We start from the raw sequence: 10,327 nt of genomic DNA, 5'->3' as shown, positions 1-10,327 counted from the left end.
GTGTGTAATTAGGAGAAATTACTCGAAGAGAATTAAATACTTAATTTTAGGAGATTGTTAAAAGTTGGATATTCAAGAATTAAGGAAGTCTAGGAGTAGAAGAACCGAGGAAGAATAGAAAACGCAGAGAAGTAAATCGAGGAGTACTTTATTACACAGTCAAATGGCATTTAAAGATCCAGAAAGAGAAGCAAGTTTATGCAATTGGTCATTTATTACATACTAGGCTTCACAAAACAATACAAACATGAATTAGACACTCCACTCAAATCTATTCATGAGATTTAAAGATCCAGGAAGTATTCCCAAGATTCAGAGAGTGCCCCTAGGTCGTCCCCAACTTCCGGACGGCGTTTCTAGGTGGAACAGGCGACGAAAAAAGTCCGCATAGATCACGTGAAGATCCCGGAACGGAGATAAGCTCGCGTGGCGCTGGTTGTCAACGGCTGGAGAAGGGGGCGGTAGAGGCGCGTGCCGAAACTGGACCGGAGCGCAATTTCCGAGGAATCTTATCTCCCGTTTGCATCTACGGTGTCGAGTTACCGAGGAAAGGACCGTCCACACCGAAACCGATACGGGCCCGCCTGGCCGTGGCTCGACTAGCCTCGTCTCCTATACGTTCGAGGTGAAACGAGCTGAAAGTTTCAAGGAGTCCTTTAGATCCACGAACCACCTGCCACCTGAAAGACAAGCAGCCACTCGGGGACACTTCCAGAGACTGCGAGAGAGATGCGAGCGTTTGATTATGTCGTGGTTTTAAGTAATCAACTGCTAACTTCATTTCGGTTGAGTATCGGTTGTATAAAAATTAGGATTCGGATTAGGATTAGGATTTGGTCCGTGTCGGAATACTTATACTTTGTTCGTGGTCGCCATTCACCGTTGGAAATATACGAAGTTTGTTGTCCATTGATACAAACTTAGGCGCACGATTCGAACTCTGAAGGAGTCGTTAGGGCTAACCGCTCGCACGCCTCGAGAATCGGGCAGTTAGTTACAATCGCGCGAGAGATTCACAGCTATAATTCTGCTGTCTAGAATCTAAGATTATTATACTGTAAATTGTTAGGCCTGGATGTTTAATCCCAATCCGACTTTGTTGTTAATTCAGGTAATGCACCGGGTGAAGATCAATTGTGTTATATATTGCAGTATTCTTTTTGCTACATCAACTCAAGTCGTCATTTTACTCTCTCGATTTACGTATCCTTTTTGTTATAAGCCCTAAGCTTATAACTTATATATATATATATAATACCTAGAGAGAGCTTCCTGCGCACAGTTCGGCGGATCGCACGCGATACGACACGATCTCTGTTAGGCATGCTCGTTAATTCCGCTTCAGGTGCTCGTTACGTCGGAAGTTTCATGCTTCCCTACTTTCGGCTTCTCTCGCGCTTATGACTAATGGATGAAAGGATCATAGCAATTAGCGTTAGAACGAGACGATTTCCCTCTTTCAAGGAAAAATTAAGAGAATTATTTTCACTCGGCAACGAGATGGCTCCCAGTAGGAGAGTGTTTTGTCCCGGCGGAGGACTTATCAGGGAGGCTGCTGTAGTATCTTCGTGTCTCAGACGCGATTCCGTTGAATAATGCAAGTCGAAGCTTAATGAATCTGTGAGAACAGGCGTTAGGCGATCGCCATGTCGTGGTGCCTAGAGATGCAGGTGATATCCAAGGGCTCCTTTTGCTTCTTGGTGGGGGGCTCTAGGACTCTTATGAGGGGGGTAACCAGAACAATTTATTATCCTGATTGGAGAATAATTCTTTTGGGTGCATTCAACATCGCTCTGATCGCCGAGACGTTCAATGATACTGCTACAACCATAGTGCTTATACCCTAAGATGCTTAGGTAATGGCTTAGGTGATATACAAATGTTCCTTTTGCTTCTTCATTAACACCTTGATTGCCAGATGAATATACCTGAACGTTTCTCCGTCAGAATCAAATTTTGTTTCGGAGACAATTGAAGCCTACGTTTGTCGCAGTACTTATTTTTGTATTGTGAAAAAAGCGAACTGTTCTCGCCGGGATTCGAACACGGGCTCCACGGAGTTGCGAGCCTGCTACGCTACTCCCTGCGCTAAACACCATCCGCTCAGTACTCGCTTTTATAACGCTCACGAGTTAACGCACAAAGGTCACGAGTTTGACCAAATTTATTTTCTTTAACATCTTACCTTCAGTCATCTACCATCCGCAACAATTTATTATTCCACCGGGTCACAATTATCGCGATCATCTACGCCTCTTTCTCGTCCCCTTTGCGTGCCTCCGAAGTATATATATATATATATATAAAAAAGCGTGGAGTATTAGGCGCAGTCGAGCGACGAAGGGAAAGGGGAAAAGGCGCGACACGATCACCTTGGCCGCGGGATTCGCGGGTCGAGCCGTGAGTTTGGACCGTTTCCGGAGACGTCCGGCCCGTTTTCGCGGGATCGAGGATGACGCGAGTCCGAGTCTCGATCGTTCCCTCTTCTTTACGAGCGCTCGTAATTAGCATAACGCGCGCTGGACGGTCGTTCGCGATCAGGTAGGTCCGAATTGAATAAAACGAGGTAAACGTGAAGATCGAGGGGAAGGAAGAGAACCAGAGAGGGGAAAGAAGAGAAGAATGGATAGGGGATAATATACGAGGTGCGCCGTCGGGATAACGTGACTGGTTCTCTAAAAATATTTATTGGCAACTCAATTACAAAATGTCCCCCATGGAACGGGTACTTTGGGGAGCCATACGTTGATGGTGACGCGGAGATGGTTCTAATGATGGAAATCTGGTGTTGGAAGTGTTCATCTGGAACTGCTTTCGGTTGGATGTCGCTGTTTTGTGGATGAAATTCATGGTTTCTAGACATTTGAGTGCCGAGAATTATATCGCTTCTACAGAGTATTGGAAAGAGGACCAAGAGTGATATATCGCTCAACATTTTTGTTTGCAATCATGGATCTTTGTTTAAAATTGTCTGGGATTTCTCGGATATGTATGAAAATTTCCGCTGGCACTCGAAGGCCTGGACGACAGTTCCAGGATAGGTTAGGTCTGGATTAGGTGTGGTTTGATAGATTAGGTCTGGATTAGGTGTGGTTTAATAGTACAGAAGTAGGTTTGCGAGAACTCTATTCTCCCCCATGAGAGGTTAGATCTGGATCAGGTGTCTTTTGACAGTACAAAAAGGTGTTTGCGAGAACCCAATTCACTCCAAGATCGATTAAGTCTGGATCAGGTATGGTTTGATAGTACAGAAGTAGGTTTGCGAGAACTCTATTCTCCCCCATGAGAGATTAGATCTGGATCAGGTGTGTTTGGAGAGTACAAAAAGGTGTTTGCAAGAGCCCAATTCTTCCTCTGGAGTGGTTAGGTCTGGATCAGGTGTCTTTTGACAGTACAAAAAGGTGTTTGCGAGAACCCAATTCTCCTCTAAGGATCTCCACTTACTCTTATTTTTCTAATTCTCTCTTTTCCCATTTCTAGAACATAGCCACCACAGTTTCTTAACAACCAACTCAAAATACCCAAATACCCAAGCGTGAGTGACGAGTGCGAATTCAACCTGCCTCGATCCCACCCTTCCAACCTCAGGAACTCCGTCAGGGTTCGTTTCCCACCGGGAGAGTCGTTCTAACGAACGAAAATCGCGAACGTTTCCGCGAGACCCGAGCGATCCGCAGGGATAAAGTCCCCTTCGACGATGACGGGATGAGGCAGACGGGAGGGGGGGGGGGGGTCCGGCGTGTCCGTGTGCGCAGCTCGTCGCTGTGTCAGACCTACAAGGAAACCCTTCTACGCGGTCGGCGCCGTGGCGCCTCGGGATCGGGCGCAGCCAGCGCCTGAGTACTCTTAAAACCGTCGAATCGAAACGCTTTCCATCCCGTACCCTTCTCGCGGGCCCCCGTCGGAACGAAAACTCCTCAAAGCGCGCGAGGATCGGGGGTGGGGGGGCCCTCGTAAAAGACGGAACGAGGCCTCGTCTCGGGCCAGTTTTGAAACAGAACCGGTAGACGTTGGGAGCAATTAATTAGGCTCGTAGAGAATCGGTACTCTTGTTTCGTATCGTCTCTCTCTCGTATCATCTCTCTCTCTCTCTCTCTCTCGTGTCGGCTCGTCCGAGGACCCGCGCAGGAGAGAGCGAGATTAGCCTGAAGAAGGTTGGAGAGGGTGAGGGGGATAAAAAACGAGACGAACGTTATTTCCATTAGCCTGTCCTCGTATCGAAGAAGTGCACGGGCGTCAGGGAGATACTTCTGGCGTCCTGTCCTAGCCGTCGCGTCGATAAATCGAGGAGACCCGTCCGGAGTTGTCTTTTGGACGACGGTGGCGTTCGTGGACGCGATGAGAATCGTCCAAACGCGCTCGGATTATCCTCGATCCGTCTTCTTCCCATGTACTACTAATACTATCGACGTGCTAGACTCCTATGTCGATGGTACAGCATATTCCGTCGATAAGCCTCGGTAATGTAGAGTTCTAACTGGCCCAATTACCAACAGTGCGCTCTACATTGCCAACGAAGCCATCAGACTTATCGATCTAGAGTTGTGCATCACCAATAGAGTGACCGGTCTTATCGATCGCACCTTACCGAGTCGCGACATCGTGAGAGGGAAATTTTGGTGACGCAGAGGACTGCGAGGAGCGCGACTGGCGCCAGATGCCCCTTCGTCCCGGCGCCGTTCCAACGTCGAAACACGATTATTCTTCTAACCGGTTCCCATTAACCCTCCAGTCGCCTATTTTCAAACGCGAGCACGGTCCCTGAATGTCTTACACCCTGTGCTACATTTCAACGGTTTATCAACGATCGGTACAATTTTCTGACCGATGAAACATATTCTGTTCCTCATAATTTTTTTTTTACTCGACGTCCCGATCGCAAATTGAGAAATTTCGAATCGAAAACTGGTTTCGAGGGACTTCGCATCTCGAAAGTCTAGCAACCCGTCGCAAGCAAGAAACTTCGCTTTGCAAATCACCTAGAGCAAACCCTCTCGTTTTTCCAACTGCAATTTCTTACGCCTGTATCGCGGACGAATCTGTAACGCAAGTCGAAACGTTGTTTAGTTCCGCGGAAAGCGATCTAGCAACGCGCGTTACCCGGTATAGAGGAGCGAGTTTCGCGGCCCCGAGTAAGCGTTCGTCGCTTTTCGTCGCGGTCTCGATAAGCCTCGCCGATAACGTGGTCGATAACTCGCAACCGAGCGTCGCGAATCGCGTCTCGGCGATGAAGCGTGACTCGCGACTGAGAAACTCGTTGCTCGACGATTTAACCGTTAATACCTTCCCGCTGTTGCAGCTCGCGATTCGAAGGCGGTCGTTCGATTAAAACCCTGAAAAACGCCCGAGCCAAGCGCGGCTCGAATTACCCAGGCGCGACGTTAATTACTTTCCGATTCTATCGATTAATGTACTAATTCATTGTTATCGTTTCAGAAAGTTCAGAATTTGTTGAAATTTGTTGGAATTTGTTGGAATCGTTTACTTCGAACCTGAAATGGATCTCTGTCTAATCCAGAAGCATCTCTCTCGTAAAGTCTCCATAAATGCACAAACTCGGGAATAAACTGATGCATTTATGGTAGACTTCGTATATTCTCTAACGTTTGCCGACAAGCTTCGAACGCAGAGAAGGGCAGCGAAAAAAGGAAACGGAGCAAGAACGCCAGAGTATGTCGGTGAGACAATAGAATGCAGCGGTGAAACTTTTTTATTATTAACTTCTGTGTTGTAAAACTTTTACCATAATATTCCTGATTCCTGATGGTTGTCCCACAAATCTACAGTAACGTCTCCATAACTGCACAAGCTCGGGACTGACCTTGTACAGTTATCGTAGAGTTCCTATATTCTCTGATGTTTCTGTATGCTCTGATTGTTTGAATGTATTATTAACTTTGTTGTTGTAAAACTCTTACCATCATATTCCCGACATTTTTCTAATTAAAACAAGACCAAACACGACATAATTCGGACGATATTTACCATGAATCATTTTTTAATTACTGTTCCACGGTATATGATACATAATAAGTTGTTACAAGTAAATGTGTTGCGAATTACGTCGTGTTTGGTCTCATTTTAATCAGAAAAATGTCAGGAATGCGACAGTAAAAGTTTTACAACGAAAAAGTCGATAGTAAAAAAGTTTCACCATTGGATTAAATTGTCTCGCCGAGTAATCCGGATCCCGAGTCATGTTTACACCCTCGGCGATCGAACTCCTGGACTGCTCAAGGGGTATACCCCGTCCCGGAGCATGTTACACTCCTCGTAAGCCTCAGTGGCGGGGATGGTTTCCGTGCATTTATGGTAGAGACATTTACAGAGACTTTACTGTACCTTTATCCATCCAGATCGCTGACCACCGAACATTTCGCGCAGTCCTACACGAAGCGACTTTATTAATCCGCTCGGGAGAATGACGCTCTTTCTTCGGCTCGATAAGGAAAGGAATCTCGTGGAGCCTATCATTTCCAGACAGTGTAGCAACGCGCGGTCGTTCGCTAATCCTTTCATCTAAAAATTCCCGCTAACGCTTCCACCCCGCTGTCGGTCGAGCAGATCTTTTTTTTGATACGAGTGACATGCGATGGAGAAGTCGATGTTACTCCTCGAAGCCGAGTTCCAGGATCGCGTTTCCCTTCTACGCGTAAACTCGTCCGCGTAGACCAGTTCCTCTTTGGTAGCCGTGCGCTCTAGGATTTCTGTTTTTCTCGTTTTCCTCCTCTTCCTGTCGTTATTAAAGGAAGTTGACACGATCGCAATAGAAAGCTGCCGGGACTATTTTCAAGGCTTTTTTCCGAGTATTTTTGAGGGTACTCGTTTTCTTCTTTGCGGGCTGCGTTGATGTTGTCGGACGGGGATAGTTGGATACATCGAAGGTTCGATGCATTCGAGGTTTCAGTCTCTCGCTGTTCAGGAATAATCCGAGCGCTCCTTCGAAGTCTTCAAAAGTCTCTCAAGGATTTCAGAGGAATAGGCTCTAAAGTAAACTGTCCCCCACGGGTTGGAGCGGTGGAACGAAACGGTTAGGGGAATAAAAATTCCGGCCAGGTATTGTGCGGAGAAAGGAGAGACCTCCCATAGAGGCGTATTGGGTCAGACGTTATGGTCAGACGTCATAGGCTCTCAATTACACGAGTTACGCGTCGCCGTCCGCTCTTACTTACTCGCTGCACTGTATTCCCCTTATGGTCCTTTTAGACGGTCGTATCTGTTCTTGGTTCGGTTTCAGTTTCTATTCTCGTTTCGATTCCGTTCGGAAAACTAGGTCCTTTACACGATTCGTTCGGTTCTCGCTGTTCCCAACAGTTTCAGTTCTTTGTAGCCCGTTGAGTTTCCCGCAAAAATTCATTGATTAAAAGTGTTCAACGTATATATTGTTCATTCTGGTTTAAGAGTGTACATTTGTGATATTATAATTCAGGGATAAAGGCTGTCTCATTGCAACAGCCTTAGCTTTGGTTCTGAAGAAAAAGCTTGGAGATAGCGACAAGACCTATACACGTGCACCGTACAAAATTTTCAAGAAAACTAATGCGAGGCGCTCTTGTTTTACAAATGAGGTTTCTAACCAATGAAATGAAATGGATCTATCCATCTCGTCGGTTCTCGGTCTCCATTTTCGTTTTTTTTTCACTGTTTACTTTTTAGATATAGTAAAAGCTGAGAGTTGAACTGAAACTGAAGTGAGAACAGATATTGTAGGAAATAATGTAAGGAAGAAATGATGAAATATGTTAAAATATGTTTATTGCAGAAAAAAAAAACACAAATTCGTCTCGGTTCACGGTTCTCGCTCAGTGACTTGCTATCAACTAACTGGGTTCAAAACGAAGCGACGCAATTTTCTACGCTTCTTTCCTTCACGTCGCTGCCGGCTTTCTTATCTTACGTTAATCAAAATAATATAATCGTGCTCGATCGTCGGCTTCACGCAGTGATACACACCCTCGCGCGTACACACTCACTCACACGTGCACACACATACACACACAACACAATATGATCGTCTAAAAGGATTTTTAAAGAGACTTTCTCGTTTGAACTGAAGGCAATCTTTAGGATCTTCATAGTTGTTATATACTGTGCGATATTTACATTTTCCAACGAAGAAAGAATTTTTAACCCTTCATTTACTGAATTTTGAAAAAGTTTTTTAAATCGAGGCGTCCATCTTGCTCTCATATCATCTTACAGTGTTCTCTCTAACAAGCTTCCAAAAGAAAGAAAGCTCGTGCTGCCATCTAGCAATTAAAAACGAACTTCATAGAAGCGGAGTTGAAAGTCACAATAGGTTTCAAAGCGTTCAATTGTAATATAAGCCACGCCAGTAAATAAAGGGTTAAGGGCTGCTTAACTCTTCTAACGATGGAGTTTCAATTATAATTTCGAGAGAGATCGATCGATTTAACGAAAAAGAGTAGGTGTTTAGATCATGTAGGTGTTTAGATCCACCTATCTCCATCTTTTTCTACGATTCAAGTTTTCAGCTAATTATACCAGGATTTGGGGGACAAAGTAGGAACCATTTTTCTCATCTTGAAGGCAATGAAGCACCAAGGCCCTCTGGGTGGTCAAAATCGAACCGAGAGTTGTGGTTCCATCAGGATCAATCTGGATGAATACAAATTGCGATGATTGAGTTAGAAACGTCAACAACGTCCACCTACCGACAATAACAAGTACCACAACCATTTTTCCCAAGCCTCAAAGCCACAAAACTCCAAAACAAAAGTAACTAGACACCTGGGTGTCTCAACAAGGCCCTCTAGATAATTAAAATCGATTTCTGAGTGTCGTCATTTTATCAAGATCAAGATGGACGAATACAAATTCCCATCATTGAGTTAGGAACATCAACAACAATTTTTTGGGAGCTCCAAAGCCATAAAGCTCGAAAACAAGAGCAAGTACACGGTCGGGTCCACCTGGACGGTTAAAATCGACCACTGGGTGGCGTCGCTCCGTCGGGATCGATCCATCGCGCTGGTTCGCTTTGGTCCCGCCTACACGGATCTTATTCGTGGCCGCGATGGCCGCTATCCCGTATCTCCGATCCTCCGCTCGGACCCGAGTCGCGCCTCGAAGGTGGAGACGCGTCTGCGCGCTCTGTCTTCTTCTCCCTCCGTCTCCGTCCATCTTCCTTGGTCTCTTCCCTCCATTCCCTGAGTATCCTCTCGCTCGCGCAAGGGATCCTCCTCGACGAATTCCTAGGCCCGCCGCCGCTCGGCCCCCGGCCCCCCCCCCTTTTGGTTCCGAGAAACCATACCATCTCGCGAATCCGAGTTGGTCTGAGTTAGGTCGAAATATCTCTCTCTCTCTCTCTCTCTCTCTCTCCTCCCTCTCGCTAGTTATAGCACCCTGCGTCCTTCTGCGTCCAAGGTTCGACGGGTGGATATCCGCTGGATGTTGTTTTCGAGTGGCTGAGAGCTCTAGTTCGGTTAGGTAGGCTGAATCGATTCCAATATCTCAGGACTGAGCCTGCATTTGTGGAGGAGCGTGTGTTTGTAGGGTTGGGAAGGATAATAGCGATGATGACGGAGTGGAAAGGTGGATGTATAGTTGGATGTATAGAGATGGATAGTGGTTAGGTCCGAAGCTGTTCGAGGAGCGTGTTAATGATAATAGTGATAACGAGGGATTTAAGATGAACCAACTGACGAAGAAGAGCATATTCGAGATAACAAGACGCGTGCAGTACTAAGAATCCATGATCTACAAGCTTCTGAAATCTCCGAATGATTACTCTGGAGGATTACTCCGGTTGGCCAGCTTTATCCCTGTCAGAATGTAGGTTACACATGTAGGTTTCTGTGAACCTAGCAATCTTGCACGATGCATGCCTCAGCAATCTCTGTTTATTCTCAAGTAGGTCATTATGACAAAGTTGCAAAGAGATGCATACTCGAGATGGGGAGGAAGTAACAGGACATGTATACAAGGATCTACAAGCTCGTGGAGTTAACGAGAAATCACTCTCCTGGCTGTCTACCTTCGTTACAGGGGAAATATGTATCTGTAGACCTGCCAGCTTGCAAGAGATATTCCTTGGGAATTTTTGTTGAACACTTTATAGCAGGTCACTGGTAACAATGTCGAAAGAGGATAGGGAGATAAAAGAGTGAAATTTCGAGGAAGTTTAAAGCTTGACATTTCTTCCGTTATTTATAGTAGGAAAGGAAGATTAGGAGGATCCTCCAGGAGGAGGATTAGAATAGTGAATTTTTTAGGGTGTTTAAAGTGTTGCATTTATTCTATTATTTATAGTAAGGCACCTGTAATTAACAGTTGAGGCGCACAAAGGGTTAGACTAGAAGAATTG

General features: G+C 45.7%; 1 protein-coding gene across 2 annotated transcripts in view; it reads left to right on the top strand.

Annotated features, from left to right (window-relative positions):
* LOC128876629 (GATA-binding factor A-like) overlaps window positions 1–10,327 on the top strand; it is a 62,277-nt gene that overhangs the window by 42,801 nt on the left and 9,149 nt on the right. The window lies entirely within an intron of this gene.

This window comes from Hylaeus volcanicus, chromosome 5 (assembly GCF_026283585.1).
Source record: "Hylaeus volcanicus isolate JK05 chromosome 5, UHH_iyHylVolc1.0_haploid, whole genome shotgun sequence".
Taxonomy (NCBI): Eukaryota; Metazoa; Arthropoda; class Insecta; order Hymenoptera; family Colletidae; genus Hylaeus; species Hylaeus volcanicus.
This window is presented reverse-complemented; position numbering and strand designations above follow the sequence as displayed.